This window comes from Papaver somniferum, chromosome 2 (genome assembly GCF_003573695.1).
Source record: "Papaver somniferum cultivar HN1 chromosome 2, ASM357369v1, whole genome shotgun sequence".
NCBI lineage: Eukaryota > Viridiplantae > Streptophyta > Magnoliopsida > Ranunculales > Papaveraceae > Papaver > Papaver somniferum.
In genome coordinates this window covers 25,797,979-25,811,893 of record NC_039359.1, presented here as the reverse complement: position 1 = coordinate 25,811,893, position 13,915 = coordinate 25,797,979, and positions in this window count along the sequence as shown.

Here is a 13,915-nt window from a genome sequence, read left to right as displayed (position 1 = left end):
CCGGTAATAGTAGTCCACTTCTATGTGCATTGTCCTTGCATGAAACACATTAGCAGTCAAATAGATGGTATCAATACTTGTAGTAGGGTAAAAATTGATTCTGGAGAAAAGAGTAAAAGTGGGTGGTTGATGAGAAACGAGTCTAGAACCTAAATAAATGTACTGCACCGGAGTACTTTAGATTCGAGAGATCAATGTGTACAATTCTGGCCTAAACTAAGAAATGGCCATTCCAGTCTTGCTTCGGTCACAAAATAAAGGAGAAGGGTTGATCTTAGGTAGGGAAGCAGAGAAGGTGTTGAGATCAGAGAGACAGGCTCTGTAAGATGTGACTGTTTATGACTTGTCTCAGAAAATGGAACTTGCTTGTAAAAAGTGGAAGTTGTAAGTTCTCTGTGTTTTTCTGGATACTTTCGTTATCCCCTTCATGAAATAGATTGAAAATCTATTTTATAGCAAGTCTTAGTCGAGTACCCTGATCTCGTAGGAAGTGGAGGCATTTGAGTAGTGAAGAGGTGGAGACCATGTAAAAGTGACGAGAACCATGTACTTATTGTGAAGAGAAGACTGGTCGGTTTTACATCCACTACTCCTCTACTTTTGTCAACTGTCCGCCTTTCCTGACACTTTCTCATAATGGGCGTGTTGCTCGCCGCAATGTTGTAAACCGCCAGATCATTACCCTGATGAACATCCCCCAGTTTGTGACATGTTTGATATCTCGAGTATTTTTGGTAGAGAGTGGCTCTTAGTCATGCATGACTAAGGCGTGCCTATTTGTATGGTGAAGTCCATATGATATGGAGCAAGTCGTGTTACGAATAATAATGGGAGGCGTGGTAGTTGCTGAATGGGCCCACCACCACGACATGTGAGAAGTTGTCATGAATATTGGAAGAATGAGTACGTGATTATTCAGCAAGTAACATATGCCGTGAGCCTTGTACGTAACATCTACAAGTAGAGAAATATTTCGACCAATCATGTGCAAGCTAGGAAGCAGGTGGTCGTAAGTGACAAGTCAAGCATTGCTTTTCATGACATCAACGAGAGGTGATGGGCATTCATGAAAAGGTAGAGAAAAATATATATGAGTATGGAAGTAGTCACGGATATGTATCATAACATATGGTCTCATAATCACATTAATCCACCTATTGAATGAAATAGTGAATGGAAGTTTATGTTAGTACATGAAGGAATTCGTGAAATTTCGTAGTCATAAAATTCAGATATAAGACCCTTCACTAAAACTGTTGTAGAATCTTCATACGAACTCAGATTTTGATGGTTGACCCCACCATTCTTATCAGAAAATAATTTCCTATCTTTATACGAGGGAATATTTAGGTTTTGAGCTTGTTTAGGAGGTGAAAAAAAACCAACAGTAAAAACTCAGGAAGAATTCAGGAGGAATTCTGTCAGTTTTCAGCCATGACCTAGCTCGCTTTTTAAGTTGTATCTCTTAGCTCGTTACTCCGATTGATGTGAGTTTTAATATGTTATACTAGACATTCATACAATTTTTTTGACATATAGCTGACGTCCAGATTTACGAGTTTCTCCCAGCTGTTGGGCCAACCTTAGGTGACCTTTCAATGATTTGGGATGGAGCAGGTAGAGTAGGAGAGATACGGTTGGCTGAAATAATAGAAGGGCCGCAGGTAACTATTATGGATCTTGCTCGGTCATTCCAGGAGAGGGCCAAGCTTGTTAAATTGACCGACCAAGTCGTGTGGTCGTGATTAATTTGCGACTGACTTGGGCGGCCAAGATCTATCCCTTAAGAAATATAAGCATTTCGACCAGCCTACTTCCACTAACATTTTAAAGCGGAGCTTGCAGCTTATAAGCAATGTGATTAGACGATAGGAAAGAGGAGTGTGTGGGGGAAAACATGGAGCAAGGCCGATCGGCCATAAGAGGCGTGGGCTAAGGCAAACCGACCAGCCAAGTGGCGCGGTCATGCCCCATCTGTGATTGACCTAATCAGTCACGGCTTCCATTTTTGTTTATTCTTCCTACTTCTATTAGGATTTTATTCCTTTTAGATCCATGATAGGCCAATCTCCTAGCTTGACTAGGTTTATAGTCTCGACCAATAGGGATCAAGATATCGTGCATGCTCCATTTTAGGGCACCAAACCTAATATTTTGTGAATTGACACAAAATTAGGTTAAAATTAAATTTGTTGAATTGACACAAAATCAATCGATTAAGGTGAATTTCGTATGTTCGCACAAGATTACAAATTTTTACTCTTACGAGCAGCGCAACTCTGATCTTATTAGCACAACTTGCGCTTCTGATCGGCTATCCTTCATGCATATCTCAAGACACTTCGAGAGATTAATGTTACTCAGCTAAGAATGAGCATTAATCGTCATGTCATGTCAGAATTGAGAGTTCATCTAAGAACGAAACATAGAATAGATACTCAATTGGCTCCGCATTGGTGAATAATACAGCTAGGAGCTTATTATGCAGCAGGCTCCGCATTAGTGAATAATGCATCTAGGATCGTATTATGCAGCAGGCTCCGCATTAGTGAATAATGCAGCTAGGAGATTATTAAGCGCAGCAGGCTACGCATTAGTGAATAATGCAACCAGGAGCTTAAATAAAATTCATAGAATATATGTCTTAGAGTATTGCTCGGTCGAACCCACTAGCATTGGTATGTCAATTTAGTTGTCAAATTTAGTTTCCAAAATTCATTCTTGATTTAGTATACTAAAGATAGTTTCGGACTATATTAAGACTAAGAAGTAGAATCGAAGCTATCCTTGAAGGATGAAGTTTGAAGACTACAAGAAGACATCGACAAGGACTTCATCAACAAAGGTATGATTTTTAATTGTTTTGATTTGGATTCTTGTTCAATTCTACCTTTCTAATATATCCAATCAAATGCTCACTTTATGGAACAATTCCTATGACGGTAAAAGTACATTTATGTATATATACTCGAGGTTATTTGAGCAAAGACTTTTTTGATAATATCCTTTATCCCTAGAAAGTTTCTCATGTTATAGTGAATGAGCTTACAAATTCAACGAGCCAAGAATCACTCAATTCCGAGTTATAACGATGAAGTTATGAGTGATTTATTAAAGTAACAATTATAAGTATTGTTGTAATTGTTACAGTTCGTTAGTAGGAAGCAATCCACGAACTGTTTGTAACGGTTCACGGACTTGAGCTCAATTACGTGACTAGAAGCCATTTTTGGTCATGTTCTTGATGTTTCCTTATCTAGGCAAGATAGCTATTACTCCGAATATATTTTATTACCATATTAAAGTGTTTGTGATTCCTTCCTAAGTTAAAATGTGATTTATTCACATAAATACAATATTTTCTAATTAATTATTTATTTAATTATTTTGGAAAGAGTTGTAACTTAGGAAAGACTTCCAAAATTAGGCGAGTCTTGAAAAAGGAAAATAGCTTTGCTTAGATTTCAAGCTACCTTTCACTATAAAGGGTTCGTGAGTGCTACACATTTTTCATCCCCTTTGGAAAATTGGTGTAAGCTCATAAGGTTGTTTTCCATTTCTTCTGTTCTTCGTGAACAAGAGTAAGATAAAAGTCTTTGTATTGGGGATCACAAAGCCAAGTTTGGTATAATCTTCGTGATTGATTATACAACTTGTAATCTAGGTTTTTCACCCCTTGCCTATTCTAAGGTTTTCTCTTCTGATATAAAACCATGCAAGAGTTGTTGATCATAAACCCTAGGTTTTGATAGATTTCAGTTTCCGATTGTATACCAACACTTGTTAGTCGAAATCGGAAGCTAGAAAGAAAACTTCGATTAAGGTATCTCGTAAATATCCTTAAGAAGTTTTAAACAAGATATCTCTAGATTTATTCTAGTTGTTCTTGTTGTAGAATTATTAGGGTTTTCTTAACTTGGAAATTGATCTTTAAAACCGCCCAAGTTCACTTACAAAAATCTGGTTCACGGACTCCTTGTGTGTACGCATACTGATTGTAAGTTAAAACCCTAATCTACAAGTTTGTTTCGGTATCTCTACTTTTATTTGGTAGTTGTTCGAAACAAACACAGGATCTCCAAAACCTTGATTTACATCTAAAGGAAAATTAAATCGTTGTTTTTGTGAAAATAAAAGATCGAAAAGTATCAATCGTGTTGTTGTATCTTTTAAAGAGAGCCTTGGGTTCTTCTAGAATATTTACGAGAAGAATTCCTAAAGACAATCAGTGTTGTGCTAGGAGTTTTATAAGTGCTGAAGCAGGTATTACATCTAGTCTGAATAGGTAGTAGGAATTTGGTGTAACAGCTTATAATCAGTGTGTGTTTATTCTGGACTAGGTCCCGGGGTTTTTCTGCATTTTCAGTTTCCTCGTTAGCAAAATTTCTGGTGTCTGTGTTATTTCTTTTCCGCATTATAATTGAAATATCACAGGTTGTGCGTAAGTTCAATCAATTGGGAATCCAACTTTTGGTTGTTGATTAAATTCATTGAAACTTGGATATTGGTTTTTGATACCGTCCAAGTTATTTCTTATATTCAATCGGGCTAGCAAATTCCTATTTGTTTGATTGCGGATTGAATTGACAAATAGGGATATAACTCTTTGATATACTTTACTCTAGATTGAGTCTGACTGTCTAGTTGATTCTCTATAAAGTTTATTGGAGTAAGTCCTCTCAGATTGCCAAACGAATTGTTGGGTGTGGTTGTTAGACCCCCTCATTTTCAATATGGTATTATTGCAAACATGCACAAATATTATTCTAATAAATTTCGTACATGTAGATACTGAATTACACATTACATATGTAAGCAGAGAGGTGTAGACACTCATCAGCTTTTAGTGGCTCTACTTCCTTGTAGAATGCAGGCACACAATTATAGAGTTTACAATTTTAGCCATGAACTAAAAATAACCATCAACATTAAGCCCCCTGCTTAGCACCTAACAGTGACATTGTTGCGGGATAAGCAGTAGATGGTGACAGACGAAAATAAAATTCATAAGAGATGAGACTTGATAAAGATTACTAGGGAAGTATCAATTGGTGACGAGGATGACCATCACGATGAGCCAGCAACAAGGGGCGCGGTCGACTAAGCCTCTCACCGGGCAAGCAGCTCCAGATCTCCGTGGGTGCACGAGATAGGGAAATCCTTTCCCTTTTTGGACTTGGGATGTATGTTTGGTATAAAAGGGAATTTATCCCCCACCCTTTTTTCTTAAAGACGGGTATAAACCCCAACTTGGCTTTGACTATGGGTGTGATACCCATGGCAATCGTTGTTTCATTATCCTGATACTCTCAACAACTCCAATAGTTCACGAGTTTGATATCAGAGGTGGCATTGGTGAAGTGAACGTTGATCAAGAGCCGATTATCAAGATTATTAGCAGTAATATCGTTCAGGTAGGTATCTACTCTCCCTCTTTGCCCTTTTTTTTAGCATAAACATGTTTTGGACTTCGATCATAACAGTGATACGGGCGACGAAGAAGGCACATTCACTTTGCCGTTAGTAGCAACAGGGAGATATCAACAACAAGGGAAACATCGAAAAAAAGAGTTCGAGGTAAGCTTCTCTCCTTTAAGGTGCCAGCAGCTTTAGTACTAGTAATCAGTCAACATCATTGTGAGGAACATGCAACAGGTAATTGTAGACAACAGATGAAACCAGTGACTATGAGATGATTGCTCAATTTTTAGATGATAGAGGGAAGGCGGAAGACATAATCAGGAGAAGATGGTGGTGGACTTCGATAGTTTTATTGACGTAGACGGAGATGTCGTGGTTAGATTGATCCTTCTTGGTAGTCAAACTGGTGAAGCAGGTATCGACCCTCAATGCGTAAGAGAAAGTCAGTATCAACTAGGAGAGTATGGTATTGAGTAACCTCATTAGCTAGGGATTTTAGGACGCATGCTCGTTGCAGGTATCTATTTCTTGCATTTGGCTGGTAACAAGCATAGTTTGAGAACGTCGACGTCAAATGTTGAAAACGGAAGCAACCGGTTGTGGACAAACTTGCAAGGAGAGGTGTGCTCAATCAAACAAAGACTCTCAACAAGCTTGAATTTCTTGTCTTTATCGAGAAGCAGTAGTACTCCTCTTTTCTTCGAAAATCATGCACCACATACGATCCATGTCTTAGGTGACTTTAACTGGCCAAACATCATCGAAGGAAAAAACATCGACACCGATAATATCAAATAATTGCAGGAGGAATTGTAACGACTTCAGCTCCCCTATCATGACTACACCAGAAGCAAGGACAACATTAGCTAGGAGAAGAGACAATCCCATCAACAGCAAGGAGTTGAAGCTTCGGCTAGCAATAGTTGGACACAACAAAATTCTTCTTCTCGGCTCCAGTAGTCGACAACGGGTATAGTGAGGGGGAAGTATTGTTAATGCGAAAACATTCTTGATTGCATCTACAATTAATTGGTTCCTTATAGTGGTCTCATCAGGCAAAGCGAAGCAGAGATTGAGAAGCTGACTCAAGAACTGGAGTTGAAGGAAGGTGTTCTTCAATAGATGAAGGATGTGTTTTCGAGATTCTACTAGATGATTTCTCTTGAATGTCTTTATTCTCTACTTAGAACATTTTCTTCTTAAGTGTTTTGAAAGACAAGAGATGTTCTTTTGTGGTTTGATTTTCTGATTTTGAACAAGTAGGTAATTATTTTTCAAATATTTTGGGTTTATCGAGATCTTGATTTGAAATAGTTTGTAAGCATTTGATAAAATATTGAAAGGGACCAGCCTTCCATTCACGTAGCCTAGTCACAGTTGGATTGATATACAGACCAAGTCCCCAAGTCTTGATGGGATGAATAATATCTAATTGTAAAGAGAGTTGTTCAACAAAACTTACTTGTGTGTAGAACCTTCAGATGTACGATCTTGCATCCTCTCCAAGAAGTTTCTTCACATATGCCAAGTGACGATATTGTGAAAGTAGGTAGTCTTACTTGTTTGCGTTGCAGTAATAGGCATGAACATGACAGTTCTCACATGGTGGTAGAGCTCGTCTCATTCCTTAGAGCTAGCAGCGGTAATATGGACAGACCTATCGAGCGAGAACAATAGCATGAGATGATGACTAACACCAATGTAGGGAATAAGAGACGCGCGGAGAAACTGATGATGGCGTCAATAGATTTCTTGATGTTGAGCATGGACTCTCATTGTCTTCCTTAATCTCAATGATGGTCACAAAATGGTAGGGCAGGCATCATCAATAGGATCAGTCATCCTGGTAGAAGAGCTACGATAAATTTATGGAAGGAATTGAGAAGAGGGAGGCAGTCCCTTGCCCACGAGTACCCACAGATATTTCAACTTGGCAGACGTTTTTGCTAGCGGAGAAGATAAACAGAAGGGATCCAAGTAATACTTCATTGGTATGATGAGTAGTGAAGCAAGCATCTGATACGAAGGTTTAGGCGCTCAAAAAAGAAGAGCATGGACACCAGTCCCCAGTCATAAGACAAGATGTACAGTTTGAGGTTGTCCTAATTTCATGAGGTGGTAAGAGGAACGCTAATGAAGGAGGTCTCGAGGTTGGAATCATCATAAGTATTGAGGCTGGAGATGGTTGTTGCTGCCTTGTTATCAGTGATAATCAGAACTTCAAATTTGGTAAAGTATGTCCTTGGAAGTAGATTACCGTTGCCTGAGTGGAGTAGGTAGCATGGGTGTGATCCCCACTCTTGACGTGATCAACGAGATGAATGAGAAGCTCTAGAGAAGTTGAACACATGTAGGTAGTCAAGACCTTCTAGTTGAAATTGAAGACTGCATCAGGTAGGCATCAGTCCCCAAAAAGACCATCACTGGACCTGGATGCTATGTTTTGGTTGGTATTCACGCGTGTGGTCTGAAGAATTAATTTGGATGGGAGTGAAGTTGAATCCGATTTTGACGAGAATCATATGAGTTGTCGACCATGGGGCCTTCCCTACGTCTTCATTGCGCTTCATAGATGGTCAGGCACATCACTGGGGTTTGACAACACATCTGCTCACTTGAGTATGTCTACGCCTATGGGAATCTTGGAATGACAATGATAGCATGCATGCACTGACTAGTGTATCTCTAGATTCATCATATTTCAGTTGAGTAGTGTTGAACAACCCCCGACCACACTCTCTTTGCCTTTATAATTTGAGCATGTTCAAGGTGTATTCTATTTCCATTTGGAAAGATAATTGTCCTTATGACACAGTTAAGAAATATGAGGATACCTTTGCATCGTTCCTTTGAGAAGTAGGGAAATTCTTATATGCAAACGATTTAGTTGATGGGTTGTGCAAATATGATGAAGCTCCTGACATGGAACGAGTCCCTGTGCACCCCTTTAGTCCCCAGGTGCAATCTCCTCCAACAATTCAACTATTTCTTCTATGGGAGAGGAAACTATGAAAGCGTCTCTCTTGTTGACATTGTTGTCGTCGATCCAGATATGGTGTACCTTGGACGTGGTTTTCTCATTGCGAAAGTCTCGCCTGTGATACCGGAGTTGGAGCTGGTGGGTTTGGACGCGCATGATGTTGCATCTCTGAGACGATGGCTTTCCTTTTGTTCTTTCAGTGAAACTGCTTACATAAGGTCGAAGGTTGTATTGCTTGGTTATCCTCCTTGATTCTAAACAAGGGTCACCTACGTCTGCATTAGATCAGCTATGGTAGTATGAACTCGATTATTTCAGGCTTCTTCATTATCATGTCCACAGATAGGAAAGTTGATAGCATCGACGTTGATTCCATTATTGACGCCAGTGTTGGTGAATAAGGTATCACCACCGTTGTTGGTTTGAGATTAGGGTTGGAAGTTAAACCCAACCTAAGACCTACCATTTTTTGAAATTGGGAAGAATTGAAAATTTTGGGAATTGTAACCGAGAGATTTATCTCCCATTGTGGTCGCAAATTTGTAGTAGGGTAAAAACTTATTCTAGAGAAAAGAGTAAAAGTGGGTAGGTTGATGAGAAACGAGTCTATAACCTAAACAAATGTACTACACGGAAGCATTTTAGATTTGAGAGATCAATATGTATAATTCTGACCTAAACCAAGAAATGGTCGTTCCATCCTTGCTTCAGTCACAAAATGAAGGAGAAGGATTGATCTTAGGGAGGGAAGCAAAGAAGGTGTTGAGATTAGAGAGACGGGCTCCGTAAGATGTGGCGGTTTATGACTTGTCTCAGAAATGGAACTTGCTTGTAAAAAGTGGAATCTGTAAGTTCTCTGTATTTTATCTGGACACTTTTGCTAGCCCCTTCATGAAATAGATTGAAAATCTATTTATAGCAAGTCGTAGTCGAGCACCCTGATCTCGTAGGAGGTGGAGGTAGTTGAGTAGTGAATAGGTGGAGATCGTATAAAAGTGATGAGAACCATGTCCCTATTGTGAAGGGAAGACTGGTCGGTTTTACATCCACCACTCCTCTACTTTTGTCAACTGTCCGCCTTTCCTGATACTTTCTCATAATGGGCGTGTTGCACGCTGCATGTTGTAAACCGCTGGACCAATACCCTGATGAACATCCCATAGTTTGTTACATGTTTGATGTCTCAAGTATTTTTGGTAAAGAGTGGCTCTTAGTCGTGATTTTCATGATGGTACCAAAGACCAATGCCCAAGTGCCAATCAAGTTCAATCCAACAATCAAGGTCGGATTTATCAACTAATTGAACTGTGCACAACTTGTGATATTTCTGTTAGAGCACTGCTCGGTCGATCTCGCAAGCGTTGCTATCTCAAGCTTGTTTGTCAAGTTTAGTTTCCAAAACTATAAGTCTTGATTTCTGGTCTACTTATAGCTAAGTCTCGGATTAGGATAGAAAGTGTAATTGAGCATTATACTTCACGATGTTCATCGATTGAAGACGAAGAACTACTAAGGGGATCTTGTGGAATCTCATCAACAAAAGAACTACTAAGTTCTCTTAGGTGAGCATTTTCGATTGAATTAATCATGGGTTCTCTTGTGGTTAATTTAATTGAGATTTTTGGATACAAATTCATATTCTTATTGGATTTGTTAATGTCCAAAGAAATCCTTCTTTTATTCTTGTGAAAGTAAGGTCTCTCTTGTTGTTCTCTCGGGAATGACATTTTATGGGGGAGAGTTCTTAATTGAACTCGTGCTTAATTGCCAAATCTTTGTGGGGAGTTCGGTTGTGGAACATTATAGGGATTATCTTGTATCTTTATAAACTCCTGGATGAATGCATTTAGTTTCGACTATATGGTTGCATTTAAAAAGTTGATATGTACTTTATTTTGGTCATGAAGTGTTTCTATGAAAATTTCATTAGGATCCCAATAGTTTTCGTACCTTTACCAATTTTATTGACAAAAAAGGGGAGAATTATTATGTAGTTCACATTACAAATACACATGGTTTTCGGATCATTATGTAAGAGGGAGTGGTTTTCATATGAGATGAAGTATTGACTAAGGGGGAGTGATACATATCACCATAATATTGTTGTCGAAGTTGTGATACAATTAAACTTTGATGCTGTGTAATAATACTATGACACTATGTAACAATGATTGAGAGCTTTTGTTTTCTCATTGTTATGGCTACGGATCTTCAACAACGATGATGTTGCATTGAATATCTTTAGAATCATTGGAGTACTTGGAAGTGACGAAGATTTCGAGTAATGTTGAAGAACCAAGGAGATCAAGCATGTGGATGAGAAGCTGCAAAGTTTATTTGTTTTGTATTCCATATGTATTGATAGTTTTGTCACTAAAATTGACAAAGGGGGAGATTGTTAGAGCACTGCTCGGTCGAACAATCAAGCGTCGTTATCTCAAGCTTGTTTGTCAAGTTTAGTTGCCAAAACTATAAGTCTTTATTTCTAGTCTACTTATAGCTAAGCCTCGTACTAGGATAAAAAGTGTAGTTGAGCTCTAGAGTCCACGGTGTTCATCATGCGAAGACGAAGAACTACTCAAGGAACTGGTGGAACTTCATCGACAAAAAGGTATGTGCAGACTTGAACTTATCTATCACTCAAAAGTATATCTACTCTATCTCCTATCTTGAGACAAAAGTCGTATTGCTATAAAGACTTCGATTATACACATTTGCTATTTCGAGCCGAGTTTATCTCGCTTATCTATTTCTCGAAATATGTGTTGGTAAGCTTTCGCTTTGGCCAAGTTCATCTTTACTAGTGAAGAAAGTCATGTTGATTATTTCAATTGCTTGAAAATCTCTTTTATGAAAATAGTTTGTGAATAACAACTATATAACATCCTCTAAGAAAGTTTCAATGATTGGAATGTGAGTTTAGAATATATAACCATGTTTGGATATAAACATTGTTTGTGAATTCATACTTGTGTAAGTCCAAAATCCTTGAACCAAAGTATGCGTACTTTGTTGTTCAGGATAACCGGAGCTAAGTCCACGTACCTGTACGCGTACTATCGGAAGTTTACATCCCGTGAATTTCTGTTGGAGTTCATGAACTGAAAACAAGCTCAGTCCGGGTACTTAAGTATGCATACTTAAGTGGGTTATTTTATAAAAACGGTTTAATTCATGAACTAAGACATTTATAAATTAAGGAATGCAATCTTTGCAAACCGTGGCTATAATGTTCATGAATCGATTCGAGTGAATCAAAACTTTTTTTTCTTCGATTGTGTCTTGTATACTTCTATGAGATCTAAGCAACTGAACAACTCTCTAACTAGTTCCTTTGAGTCATTTGAACTAGTTATGGTGAAGAAGAATAAGGTTGATATGAAAGTGCTCATATGGCTAACCATTGGTTAACTACAGTTGAACCAACAACTTGTACACGTTTAGGTATGGCTACTCAAACCTAAATGAAGTTACATTTCATGTGTGTATAACAAGCTAAGTTCGATATAACGGTTGAAAGATATTAGCTTGAATCTAATCAGGTTTTCATCTAACGGTAAATATTGAATGCATGTTACCAAGGTAGTATTGATTGTAAACCCTTATTTGGAAACTATATAAAGAAGAACTCTAGCAACTGGGAAACCTAATCCCCACACCTCCTGTGTGATACTAGATGTATAAGCTAGAGTCGATTCTCCTTTAACCTTAGGTTTCTATCGAGACCCTGTAGGTTAACGGCTTGAAGACTTCATTGGGATTGTGAAGCCAGACCCAACTATTTTTTATGTGGTTGCGTGATCGGATCTTGCTGTTTCTCTCGTGATTGAGTGCAATCGTAAGATTGACTTGAGATTAATTTCTCTGATATGCAAGATAGAAAAGTAGTCACAAACATCTTCGTCTCATCGTTTGTGATTCCATAATATCTTATTTCGCTCGTCGATTAAGATTATTGTGAGGTGATTAATATTTCTAAGTTGTTCTTCGGGAATATAAGTCTGGTATATCAATTGGTTCTTGTTCACCTTGATTTATCAAAAGACGAAATAAAACTCGTAGGTATTTCTGTGGGAGAAAGATTTATCTATTCCTGTAGACTTTTCTGTGTGATACAGATTTGTTTATTAAAGTCTTCGACTTTGGGTCGTAGCAACTCTTAGTTGTGGGTGAGATCAGCTAAGGGAATCAAGTGCGTAGTATCCTGCTGGGATTAGAGACTTAAGGAGCACAGCTGTACCTTGGATCAATGTGAGATTGATTGGGGTTCAACTACAGTCCAGACCGAATTTAGTTTGTAGTAGGCTAGTGTCTGCAGCGGCTTAATACAGTGTGTGTTCAATCTGGACTAAGTCCCGGGGTTTTTTTGCATTTGTAGTTACCCGTTAAAAAAACTTCTGGTGTCTGTGTTATTTTTTTTCCGCATTATATTTTGTTATATGATTGAAATATCACAGGTTGTGCGTTGAATCGATCAATTGGTAAATCCAACCTTTGGTTGTTGATTGAAATTGATTGATCCTTGAACATTGGTCTTTGGTACTGTTCAAGTTATTTCTCTTATATTCAATCAGGATCGCAGATTTCTATTCGTTTGAGTAAGGATTGAATCGAGAAATTGAGATATAACTCTTTGATATACTTTTTATTAAGATTGAGTCTAACCGTCTAGTTGATTCTCTTAAAAGTATATTGGAGCTAGTCCATACAGATTGCTAAGCGAAATATTGGGTGAGGTTGTTGTACCCCCACTTTTTCAATTTCAATTATATAAACAAAGATAATGCGGAAAAGAAATAACACAAACACCAGAAATTTTGTTAATATACATAAAAATAATGCGGAAAAGAAATAACACAGACACCAGAAATTTTGTTAACGAGGAAACTGCAAATGCAAAAACACCTCGGGACCTAGTCGATATTTGAAAACCACACTATATTAAGCCGTTATAGACTCTAGTCTATTACAAGTTAACTTCGGACTGGAATGTAGTTGAGCCCTAACCAAGTCTCACACCAATTAAGGTACAGTCGCGTTATTTACGCCTTTAGAACCACGGTGGATTCTGCGCACTTGATTCCCTTAGCTGATCTCACCCACAACTAAGAGTTGCTACGACCCAAAGTTGAAGACTTATAAACAAATCTGTCTCCTACAGATATGTGTATCTTTTATTCTTTTGTGTTCCGTCTTTTGATACAAAGATCAAGGTGAACAGGATCAACTAATAATCTGGTCATATACTCTCGAAGAGCAACCTAAAAATATTAGTCACCTCATAATAACCTAACTGATTAACATAAGAAGTTATTTGGGAATCACAAGAGTCTGATACGAAGAACTGTTGTGATTACTTTTTATATCTTACCTATCGGAGATAAATCTCGAATAAATCTTAGAGAAGATAAAACACAATGCAATAGAACAAGTAAGATCAGAATACGCAACTACAAAGAAAATAGTTTGGTCTGTCTTCACGAAATCCAAACGAAGTCTTCAAGTCGTTAACCT